The sequence below is a fragment of the Geotrypetes seraphini genome, chromosome 10, assembly GCF_902459505.1.
Source record: "Geotrypetes seraphini chromosome 10, aGeoSer1.1, whole genome shotgun sequence".
Taxonomy (NCBI): Eukaryota; Metazoa; Chordata; class Amphibia; order Gymnophiona; family Dermophiidae; genus Geotrypetes; species Geotrypetes seraphini.
Window position 1 is genome coordinate 143,163,539 of NC_047093.1, and position 12,950 is coordinate 143,176,488.

At 45.5% G+C, this 12,950-nt stretch overlaps 1 protein-coding gene across 1 annotated transcript in view; it reads left to right on the forward strand.

The window, feature by feature from the left end:
• The window catches only part of PTPRH (protein tyrosine phosphatase receptor type H), a 61,703-nt gene that overhangs the window by 14,938 nt on the left and 33,815 nt on the right, over window positions 1–12,950 (forward strand).

Genomic DNA, 12,950 nt, shown 5'->3' on the forward strand with positions numbered 1-12,950 from the left:
GCTGGCGTCAGGTGGGATGCATCCCTGAACCCCATGCCATGGTGGGGGGGGAAGGGGGGCAAGCCTGCTTCGATGCATTGTAAGTCTAATGACAACTCAATGTCTCTCTTCTTTCTAATGTTTAATCAACGGTGTTGTATTTCCATGATACCCTTACTGTAGTCCACCTATTCTGTACTTCAGAACTGTATAATTCTTTATTTCGCAATACAAACTTCTTAATTAGTAAATGGTCTTAAACCTGTTTAGGCACAGAGCAATCCAGAAATTGAAGATTAGATTAGATTAGATTGTAGGCCTCTCCCCAGCTTCTGCCCTGGGCCCTTGCACATCTAACGCAGGTCCTGCTTCCCACACTGACCGAAAGCCTTCCCCCCCCCCAACCCTTTCATACTCAGCAGCTCAGAGTATATGTGAGAACAGCCAGGGCAGGATTAATTCTTCATTGGGCCCTAGGCACTCAAGTACACTGGGCCTCCTGGACCTGCCCCATCCCTTGTCCCCTCCTTGCCTCTGCCCCATTCCATGCCACTCCTGCTGCGAAAGTGTACCTCCAGGCCTGACTCCAGAACTCCAAGTAGCACCTTCTTCTTCTTTCTTCATTATTTTGTGCAGCCAAACTCAAAGTCTTCAAAAGACTGCGGGCAGCGATTCCTACACACTACCCACTGCTGACCCGGAAGCCTTTCCTCTGATGCAAAATCCCACTGTCTTTTGAAGACTGTGAGTTTGGCTGTACTGAATAATGAAGAAGGATGAAGAAGGTGGTACTTGGACTTCTGGAGCCGGGCACAGAGGCTGGTACATTGACATCATCAAAGCAGTAAATGTTCAAGGCCCCCTGAACTCTTCAGGCCCGAGGCACATGCCTTCTTGGCCTACCCTTTAATCTCGCCCTCAGAACAGCCATACTGGATGAGAGCAATGGTCTATCTAGCCCAGTTTCCTGTTTCCAACAGTGGCCAATTCAGGTCATAAGTACCTGGCAGAAATCTAAATAGCAGCAACATTCCAGAATCTGAAAGAGTAAGCAAGATTCCAGAACCCCAGATAGTAGCAACATTCCATGTGGAATCCCCAAATTGCAACAACATTCCAGAATCTCAAAGAGTAATCAAGATTTCGGAACCCCAGATAGTAGCAACATTCCATGTGGAATCCCCAAATTGAAGCAACATTCCAGAATCTCATTACGTTACATTGTACTTATAGACCACGTAGCCATTAGTTCAACACGGTTTACAAAAGATTACTAACAATGGTCACAATGGGAGAAATAAAGTAAATTAATTTTGTAAAAAGATAGGTCTTCAAGCCGTAAATCATTCTAACCGCTGTGTTTTGTATTAATACAAGTCTCGCTAGTTCGTTCTTGGTAATTGTCATATAAATAACATTACAATAGTCAAGAAGACTCAGTAATAGCAATTGAACCAATAATCTAAAAGCAGTAAATTCAAAATAAGCTCTAATGGTTCGTAGCTTCCATAAAGTAAAATAGCTCTTACATAAGAACATAAGAACATAAGAAGCGCCATCTCCGGATCAGACCTACGGTCCATCAAGTCCGGTGATCCGCACACGCGGAGGCCCTGCCAGGTATACACCTGGTTTATTTTATAGCCAACCATACTTTATATGCCTCTCTCAAGGAGATATGCATCTAGTTTGCTTTTGAAGCCTAGGACTGTCGATTCCGCAATAATCTCCCCTGGGAGAGTATTCCAGATGCCAACCACTCTCTGTGTGAAGCAGAACTTCCTGATATTAGTCCTGAACTTGCCCCCCCTTAGCTTCATTTTATGTCCTCTTGTCCGTGTCAAATTGGACAATGTAAATAATCTTCTCTGCTCTATTTTGTCGATTCCTTTCAGTATTTTGAAGGTCTCGATCATATCCCCACGCAGTCTCCTTTTCTCAAGGGAGAACAATCCCAGTGTTTTAAGTCGATCCTCATATACCAGTTTCTCCATACCCTTCACTAGTTTGGTTGCTCGTCTCTGCACCCTCTCCAGCAGTTTTATATCCTTCTTTACGTACCATTGCATCTATCTGGGACTTCATAATAAGGTGCTGAGCTAAGATGACTCCTAGTATCTTAATTGTTGGATGGATTGTATAGGAAATTGAATTTATACTAATGGAGGATTCAAAAGAAACTTTACTAGAAGATACCACGAAAAACTTAGTTTTGTCTGAATTGAGTTTAAGCTTAAATTGTTGCATCCATGTATTCATCTGAAACATTACGGTTTCGATTTTAGCAGTGATCTGAGACAGAGCTGACTTGAAGGGTATAATTATTGTAATGTCATTGGCGTAACTAAACAACCCTATGTCTAGGTTATTCAAACACGAGCCTAGCGATGAGAGGTAAACATTAAATAATGTAGGTGAGAAGGGAGAACCCTGGGGAACGCCACATGAGTTCTTCCAGGTAGAAGAAAGTTGAGTCCTGAACCTAATTTGATAAAGTCTAGCTTCCAGAAATCCTTTAAACCCTGAATAAACATTTCCTTGGAAGCCCAAAGCATCCAAGCAAATTAGTAAATTAGTGTGATCCACAAGATCAAAAGCGCTACTAAGAGTAAGCAAGATTTCGGAACCCCAGATAGTAGCAACATTCCATGTGGAATCCCCAAATTAAAGCAACATTCCAGAATCTCAAAGAGTAAGCAAGATTTTGGAACCCCAGATAGTAGCAACATTCCATGTGGAATCCCCAAATTAAAGCAACATTCCAGAATCTCAAAGAGTAAGCAAGATTTTGGAACCCCAGATAGTAGCAACATTCCATGTGGAATCCCCAAATTAAAGCAACATTCCAGAATCTCAAAGAGTAAGCAAGATTTTGGAACCCCAGATAGTAGCAACATTCCATGTGGAATCCCCAAATTGAAGCAACATTCCAGAATCTTAATGAATAAGCAAGATTCTGGAACTCCAAAGAATAGCACGATTCCATGCAGAATCCTCAAAGAGTAGCACAATTTCATGCGGAATCCCCAAAGAGTAGCATGATTCCATGAGGAATCCCCAAAGAGCAGCAACATTTCGGAATCTCAAAGAATAAGCAAGATTCTAGAACTTCAAAGAGTAGCACGATTCCATGCGAAATCCCCAAAGAGTAGCAAAATTCCATAAATGAGAATACGCACAACTTTTCATTTCATTTCCCTGCTGCATGGCACATACAATCTGCTTGAGGCATCCAGAAAGCACAAATAAAATGTATCAGAAAACTGATATATTATCAAAAGTAAAACTCCAGCAAGGCAGAACCGGGGTGTGTCAGTTAAAAGCAGCTTCGTAACGTGAGGGAGCTAGTTCCGCATTAAATTCCTCCATCTCCCCTCCCTTAGCCTACACTGGTCCAACGTCCAGAGATGAGCCAGAAATAACACCCAGCGGGGAAATCCCAGGGCAGGAACAGGAACCAAAATGTGTGCTGTACCAGAGTAACTCAGAGATCTTCTGCCCTGCACATGACAGAACTGAAGAGGAACCAGAGGGAGGGGGGAGACTATAAAGAGCTCTGGGGACCTGGGATTCATGCCAGAGCAGGAGCAGGTGGGGAGAGTCACTCCCTGCCCAGGTGTGGCTTTATTTCAAAATGTCTATTCCAGAAGAATCTCAGTGGAGCGTAAAAGTTATATGAAATGTACAAAGTGCTAAAAATGAGAAAATAATTTTGAACACCTAACACCCAGACATCCTGAATGCAAGACTCTCTCTGCTTCAGTGACAGCCTGGCTCTTCTCCCACATCTGTCACTATTTCAGGTACCTTTCCGACTCCACATGCAACTCTATCTCTATCGAAGTCCCCTCACTCTGTACTCTCTCTATGCTTCACCTCTACTTTCACCTTCTGTCTCTTAAGATGATTTTCTTTCATTATTATTCATTTACTAGTCTTTAAGCCCGTTACATTAATGGGTGCTAGAATATATGTCTGCCTTTCTTTCTGTCTCTCTCCCTACCCCTGTCTGTTTCTTTCTGTCTCTCTCCCTTCCGCTGTCTTTCTTTCTGTCTGTCTCCCCACTTTGTCTGTCTGTCTTTCTGTCTCTCTCCCTGCCCCTGTGTCTTTCTTCCTTTCTTTCTGTCTCCCTCCCCACTTCCCTGTGCAGAAGCAGAAGCAGCATTCCTGCCCCCTCCATTTCCCTCCCCCTCCATGTCCTTGTGCAGCAGCATTTTTTCCCTCCCCCCACTTCCCTGTGCAAAAGTCGAAGCAGCATTCCCTCTCCCTCCATTTCCCTGTGCATCAGCATTTTTTTTCCCTCACCCCCCCCCCCCACTTCCCTGTGCAGCAGCCACAGCATTCCCTCTCCCTCCATTTCCCTGTGCAGCAGCAGGATTTCTCCATCCCCCCTACACTTCCCACAGTCTGGCCGGCTCCCTTGCCAGAGTTATTTTTAAATTTAAAGGTGCCGCGGCGGCTCCTCTAACAATCCCCTGCATTGGAAGTGTTCTCTGATGCAGGTGCGGCTTGTGAGAGGAGCTGCGGCGGCACCTGTAAACTGAAAAATAACTCCAGCAAGGGAGCTGGCCAACTGGCAGTTCAATGAGAGCCACAGCTTCAAAACGGAGCCCTCTGTCGGACACTCTCCTGCCACCACAACCGCAACTCTCCTGCCGGTCCTCTAAGCCGACCGCCATTGACAGAGCTGCACGCTCATGCACCTCCAGCCACCGCACGCGCCTCCAGCTAGTGCAGGCGCCATGAGGACTGGCACAGAAGCACACCTCATGGCGCCAGGAATCACGAACTTTCAACAGTGCATGCGTGCTCTAGGGTTTTATTATTATAGATTTTTATTCCATTTCAAAGTAAGAACATAAGAGCTCAAGCGGGTCCAGTTGTCTCTTCCGGACATACGTAACATTTAATATGATCCTAATGTATCTTGTTCATAACCTTGCAGAACTAGTCCTTTTGCCTTCTCCTCTAACCCACCTTTTACTTTCCACTTCAGCAGGGTTATAGCAAGCAATGTGTAGGCAATGCAGCCACACAAGGTGCAAGTGAGGCAGTTGGGGTGGGGGCTCATAAAATGTGTCCTCTCCAATGCTTTCCCTGCTTGGCTGCGATGCAGCGGGTGGGATAGAAGCTCTAAGGGATGTATCGCATGGGGCGTGTTTCCGGCTTGGGACAATCCTGTACTTCAGCATAGAAATATTGATTCTAACCCGCACCTGCTCCCTTGAAATTCTTCTATGTAGAGTACAGGTATAGGAGTCTCTTGGTCATATCCATTAGAGAATGACATGGGGACAAATTTTTCCTTGTCCCCGCGGGAACTCATTTTCCAGTCCCATCCCCACCAGTTCTTTTCCTGCCCCTGCCCTGTTCCTGCAAAACTCCATCCTCATCTGCACAAAGCTCAAACACTTTAAAATCATAAGTGTTCGAGGCTTGTGCGGTTAAGGCAGAGCTTACAGGAATGGGACAGGGACAACAACAAAACTCATGGGGACAGGACAGGGAAATTGAGTTCCCACGGGGACAGGGACAAATTTGTCCCTGTGTCATTCTCTAATATCCATCCTTCTCTTGTCACTATCATTTGGACAATCGAGCCATTGTGACATCACTGATGATAAGGTTGGCTCTTAGGCATTGGTGGAATGAGGCATTATGACATCACAATCTCATCTACTCTTTGGGTTACTCCTTGGTACTTGGGACCTAGGATGGCCACTGTTGGAAACAGGATGCTGGGCTTGATGGGCCTTCAGTCTGTCCAAGTACGGCAACTCTTATGTTCTTATGTTCTCATCTTACGGGTGAGTTCTTATTGCTTTATTAAATCTGCTACTGAACTTTGAACTTGCACTCATTACACCTAAGAACATAAGAGCATATGAATTGCCACTGCTGGGTCAGACCAGTGGTCCATCGTACCCAGCAGTCCGCTCCCATGACGGCCCTTAGATCAATGATCAGTGCCCTAACTGAGACTAGCCTTACCTGCGTACGTTCTGGTTCAGCAGGAACTTGTCCAACTTTGTCTTGAATCCCTGGAGGGTGTTTTCCCCTATAACAGCCTCCGGAAGAGCGTTCTAGTTTTCTACCACTCTCTGGATGAAGAAGAACTTCCTTACGTTTGTACGGAATCTATCCCCTTTTAACTTTAGAGAGTGCCCTATCGTTCTCTCTACCTTGGAGAGGGTGAACAACCTGTCTTTATCTACTAAGTCTATTCCCTTCATTATCTTGAATGTTTCGCGCCTCCCGCTTTGCGCGGACAGCTTCATTGACTTGTCGACCAGTACTCCTAAGTCTCTTTCCTGGGAGTCTCTCCAAGTACAGCACCGGACATCCTGTATTCGTGTATAAGATTTTTGTTACCGACATGCATCACCTTACATTTATCCACATTAAACCTCATTTGCCATGTCACGGCCCATTTCTCGAGCCCATTTATATCACGTTGCAGGTCTTCGCAATCCTTCTGTGTCTTCACTACTCTGAATAACTTTGTATCATCTGCAAATTTAATCACCTTGCTCCTCGTACCAATTTCCAGGTTGTTTATAAATATGTTGAAGAGCCCGGGTCCAAGCACCGAACCCTACGGCACTCCACCCGTGATGCTTTTCCAGTCTGAGTATTGTCCATTTACTCCCACTCTGTTTCCTATCTGCCAGCCAGTTTTTAATCCATGTGAGTATTTCACCCTCGATTCCATGGCTCGCAATTTTTCAAAGTAGCGTTCATGCGGGACCTTGTTGAATGCCTTCTGAAAATCCAGATATACAATGTCTATCGAGTCACCCTTCTCTATCTGCCTGTTTACTCCCTCAAAGAAGTGCAGCAAGTCCATCAAGCAAGATCTTCCTTTGCTGAAGCCATGCTGGCTGGTCCTCATCAGATTGTGTCCGTCAAGGTGATCAATGATGCGGTCCTTTATCAGCACCTTTACCATCTTTCCCAGTACCGAAGTCAGACTCACTGGTCTGCAGTTTCCCGGATCTCCCCTCTTGAAGATCGGCGTAACATTCGCCATTTTCCAGTCTTCCGAAATCCTTCCTGATTTGATCGACAGATTGGCTATTAGTTGAAGCAGTTCAGCTATAGCCCCTTTCAGTTCCATGGATGCCATCCGGTCCTGAGGATTTATTGTTTTTAACCCTATCAATCTGCCTGCATACCTCTTCTAGACTGACCATCAACCCTGTCAGTTTCCCGTCTTTGTTTCCTGCTTATAGCCTGTCGGCTTCCGGTATGTTGTGTATATCCTCTTCGGTAAATACAGACGCAAAAAATGTGTTCAGTTTGTCGGTGATGGCTTTGTCCTCCTTAAGCACTCCCTTTATTCCATGGTCATCCAAAGGTCCCACCGCTTCCTTCGTGGGTCATTTCCCCTTAATATATTGAAAGAACAGCTTGAAGTTTTTTGCCTCCTTGGCTATTTTTTCCTCGTAGTCTCTTTTGGCCCCTCTTACCGCCTTATGGCACCTTCTTTAATGTTGTTTGTGCTTTTTCCAGTTTTCGTCCGTTTTTGACCTTTTCCATTCCTTAAACGAAGTCTTCTTGTCTCTAATCGCCAGTTCCTTGTTCTTTTTCCTCTTGGATCTCTTGTTGATACACGGTATATATAGATTTTGCACCTCTGCGACTGTGTCCTTAAAAAGGAACCATGCTTACTCTCAATCTTCTTCTCCCCCCCCCACCACCATGAGTCTCATCCCTTTGTAATTCCCTTTTCGGAAGTTCAGTGCCATGGCTGTCGTTCAGGATTGATGTTTTGCCCCTGTGTCTAGGTTGAAGTGGATCATATTGTGATCACTGCTTCCCAGCGTCCCTTCTACTTCTACACCTTGCGCCAGTCCTCGTAGTCCATTTAGAATTAAGTCCAGAATCACATTTTCTCTCGTATTTTCCTTGACAAGATCCAGGAAGCAATCGTCTACAGCAGGGGTGTCCAAACTTTTAGCTTCCCTGGGCTGCATTGGCTGAAAAAAATGTTTCTGGGGCAGCAAGATAGAGGAGGGAGCTAGCAAGACGGTAAACACCCAGGGGCAGCAGAGGAAAACACTGCATCGCCCTCGACCGGGACCGCACAAAATACTTCACGGGGCCGCAGGTTGGACACCCCTGGTCTACAGCATCCAGGAACTTGGTCTCCCTACTGCAGCTGGAGGTGCCTAGGTTCCTGTCTTTCCCCGGATAATTGAAGTCACCCATGATAACTGCGTTGCCTCCCTTGCATTTGCTTTTAATCTCGTCCGTCATTTCTCCATCAATTTCTTTGGACTGCCCTGGGGGTCAATAGTAGATGCCGATTTTCATTTCCGTTCCATTTGTTCCTGGAATTTTGGCCCATAGAGACTCTACCTAATTTTTTGTTTCTGGCGTGTTCTCTCCAGTAGACTCAATTCCCTCTTTGATGTATAAGACAATACTCCCACCTTTTTGACCTACTCTGTCTCTGCAGTATAGCTTGTATCCCGGTTGCACAGTGTCCCAGATGTTTTCCTCGTTCCATCATGTTTCCGTAATGCCGATGTTGTCAAGGTTATCTTTTTGTGCCATAAGCTTCCATTCCCCCATCTTATTTCTTAGGCTCCATGCGTTCGTGTACATACACTTGAGTTTGCGGCCTGTCACTTTCTTGCATTTCCTTCCCTCTTGTGTCCCTTTCGATCCATCAGGATTTCTGTCTTGCCTATGATCCGGTGAGTCTTCCCCGCTATCTTCCTGTATGGTATCCTCTGGGTATACCGGTTCCCGAACAACCAACTCATGGTCGACTGTCGGCTTTCCCCTTCTGCCTAGTTTTAAAACTTTTCAATTTCTCTCTTGATGTTGCTTGCAAGTAGCCTCATTCTGTTTCCGCTGAGGTGGAGTCCATCCTTCCTGAATAGCTTGTTCTTCCCCCAGGACATCATCCAGTTGCACACAAAGTGGAATCCTTTTTCCTCACACCAGCGCCTCATCCATGCTTTGACTGCTTGCAGCTCCGTCTGCCTCTTCTCGTCGGCCCTGGGTTCCGGCAGGATCTCTGAGAATGCTACCCTCGGCGTTTTTGGCTCAGCTTCCCTCCTAACATCTGGAACTGGTCCTTCAGTCCTTCTCTGCTGTAGTTCCTATTGTTCACGTTGTTTGTCCCCCATGTGGATCACCACCGCCGTATCTTCCTCTTCCATGCTGTTGATGATACAGTTGATGCGGCTCACTATATCTTCTACTGGTAGGCAGGTCACCAGCTGATCCTGTCTTCCTCCTGCTATGTTATGTGGCTGTCGACTTGTCTGATGATGGAGTCCTCCACGGTGATTGCTGTCCTCTCTATCTTTTCTTGCCTCTCTAGTCGCAGGTACGGGTCCCTGATGTATGACCATCTCTCCAGCCGTAGCTCCGTGTCCTCTGTTCACTTCCATCTTCCCTCATCCTGGCGCTGGCTTGCACCAGACTCGTCTTCCTGTGGGTTCCCTCCGCTATTTCCAGATCTCGCTGCTGCATCACCTATTTCTTTCTTGTGGTTGTCCTCCAGGTGGTCCTCACTTACTGTAGGTGTATCTTGGTCCTCACTCACTGTAGGTGTATCTTGGCAGCTCCACTGTTGTTGGTGATTTTCCACTACCTCCCTGCTCGATGAACTTTTCTAACTCCCTGACTTCTTCCTCAACGGTTTCCTAATGGGGAGAAAAATGAAAGTGGTGAGTATTTCGACACCTGTTGCTAAGGATCCCGTGAACAAACATGTAATTTCCAGAGGGAAACCAATGATAACATCAAATGCTTCCTAACTCAAGGGAACTTCTTAGAGAGAACTCCTCCATCCCACCAGTAATTGAGAGCCAACCTGAGAAGGCTTAAGGCCCTTACACCTGAGTCTTTTTCCAACAGAATTGGCCCAAGGAACTCCTATGGTTCCAGAAGTCATAACTCTTGTAGTTACTGGGATGGTTGTTATCACAGACAGAGTCACCAGTGAGGAATGTAGCATCTCAATTGTATTCTTTCACTACTGAATCAATTGCCAAGTTTAAACAGGCACATACGAAAGTTGTCAGTATTCCTGTACAAGTGAATGCAGTTGCGAATAAGATTTCCTCGTTGCAAAACACCAGCATTTCTGCACCGTAAGATTGAAATGCTTAACTTAAGTTCAGCACATCCTTCCTTACAATTAAATGATACACAACAATCTTTATTTGACATAGCACTTGCAATCCAAATGATTCTTGGCTGTTGGAAGACTGCCGCAAATCTAAATGATATCTTTTGGTGGCATACAATTTGTCAGAGGGTGGTGGACACCTGGAACGCGCTTCCAAAGGAGGTAATAGGACAGAGTACAATACTGGGTTTCAAAGAGGGACTGGATGACTTCCTGGAAGCGAAGGGGATTGCAGGGTATAGATAGAAGGTTACTCTACAGGACATAAGCGAAAAGCGTATGAGAGTTTTATTGTAGGAGCACTATCAGGTCCTGGACCTGAGGGGCCGCCGCGTGAGCAGACTGCCGGGCACGATGGACCTCCGGTCTGACCCGACAGAGGCAAGTCTTATGTTCTTAACTCGTTACCTTTCACCAGAAATCCTAGCAAGGAAATATTTTAAGGAAGCACTTTGTATGCCAAAGTCTGAAGCTATGATTTTGGTTAAATGTTATTACTTGTCTACAAGAAAAGTTCCCCCCCCTTTGTTACAAAACCGCAAAAGTGTTTTTTAGCGCAGGCCGATACGCTGAATTCTCTGTGCTGCTCCCGACACTCAGAGTTCCTGAGCGTCTGGAGCAGCGCAGAGAATTCAGCACACTGGCCTGCACTAGAAACCGCTTCCACAGTTTTGTAAAATGGGGGTTAGCTTAGGAGGATAGAAGAGTGACCAAGCAGTTTTAGGCCCAGCAGCAGTTGGAACACTACAAATTTCATCTCTTCTAGGGCCACCTGCTGATAATTTCCCTGAGCCGTTTCTGCTCCAAGCTGAAGAGCCCTAGTCACTTTAGCCTTTCCTCATAGGGAAGTCATCCCAAACCTTTTATCATTTTTGTCACCCTTCTCTGTACCTTTTCTAATTCCTCTATATCTTTTTTGAGATACATTGACTAGAACCGCACACAGTATTCGAGGTGTGGCCATACCAAAGAGCGATTCAAGGGCATTATAACATTTTCATCTTTGCTTTCCTTTCCTGATAATTCCTAACATTCTATTTGCTTTCTTAGCTGCCGTCACACTTTAAGCTGAGGGTTTCAACGTATCCTCAACGATGACTCATAGATCTTTTTTCCTGGGCGGTGACTCCTAACGTGAAACCCTGCATCATGTAACTGTAGTTCGGGTTCCTCTTTCCCACATGCATCACAATGCCCTTGCTCACATTGACCGTCATCTGCCATTTTCATCTCTGCCAGTATTCAAATCTAGGCTAAAAGCCCATCTTTTTTGAAATTGCTTTCAACTCCTAACTCCCACTCACTTGTAAAGCACTCATGCCTGTTTTCATCATTCACTCTCTGAGAAACTTCTAACCCCCTAATTGTCTTGTTTGTCTGCTTGATTAGATTGTAAGCTCTATTGAGCTTATAAGAACATAAGAACATAAGACTTGCCTCTGTCGGGTCAGACCGGAGGTCCATTGTGCCCGGCAGTCCGCTCACGCGGCGGCCCCTCAGGTCCAGGACCTGATAGTGCTCCTACCCTAAAACTCACATATGCTTTTCGCTTTTGTCCTGTAGTGTAACCTTCTATCTATACCCTGTAATCCCCTTCTCTTTCAGGAAGTCATCCAGTCCCTTTTTGAAACCCAGTATTGTACTCTATCCTATTACCTCCTTTGGAAGCGTGTTCCAGGTGTCCACCACCCTCTGAGTGAAGAAAAACTTCCTTGCATTCGTTTTGAATCTGTCCCCTCTCAGAGCTGGGACTCTCTCTTGAATGTTTAATGTACAGCGCTATGAACGTCTAGCGCTTTAGAAATAAGTAGTAGTAGTGATTTTCCTTCATGAAGGGGACAAATCTGTTGTTTTAAAAAAAGTTTACTTTAAGAAGAAATCTTTGCTCTTTTGCAGAAAAGCTGTACAGATTTTTCCTGAACAAATTAGAAGAGTGGGCGACGAGGTGGCAGATGAAGTTTAATGTAGAGAAATGTAAAGTCTTGCATGTAGGAAACAGAAACCTGAAGTACAGTTATACGATGGGAGGGCTGGTAATGGGTGAAAGTACCCTAGAAAAGGACTTGGGGGTAATAGTGGACAAGACAATGAAGCCGTCGGCACAGTGCGCCCTCTACGAAGGCAAACAGGATGCTAGGTATTATCAAGAAAGGTATTACAACCAGAACGAGTTATCCTGCCGTTGTATCGGGCGATGGTGCGCCCGCATCTGGAGTACTGCGTCCAATATTGGTCGCCATATCTTAAGAAGGATATGGCGATACTCGAGAGGGTTCAAAGGAGAACGACGCGACTGATAAAGGGGATGGAAAACCTTTCATATGCTGAAAGATTGGAGAAACTGGGCCTCTTTTCCCTGGAGAAGTGGAGGCTTAGAGGGGACATGATAGAGACTTACAAGATCATGAAGGGCATAGAGAAAGTGGAGAGGGACAGATTCTTCAAACTTTCAAGAACTGCAAAAACGAGAGGGCATTCAGAAAAATTAAGAAGGGACAGATTCAGAACCAATGCTAGGAAGTTCTTCTTCACCCAAAGGGTGGTGGACACCTGGAATGCGCTTCCAGAAGGTGTGATAGGACAGAGTATGGTATTGGGGTTCAAGAAGGGATTAGACAATTTCCTGAAGGAAAAGTGGATAGAAGGGTATAGATAGAGGGTTACTATACCGGTCCTGGACCTGATGGACTGCTGCGTGAGCGGACTGCTGGGCATGATGGACCTCTGGGCTGACCCAACAGAGGCACTGCTTATGTTCTTATGTCCTGGAATACTTAGTTATTCAGGAAAGCTTGTTTAGCTTTGAAGATTCAAGTATTGG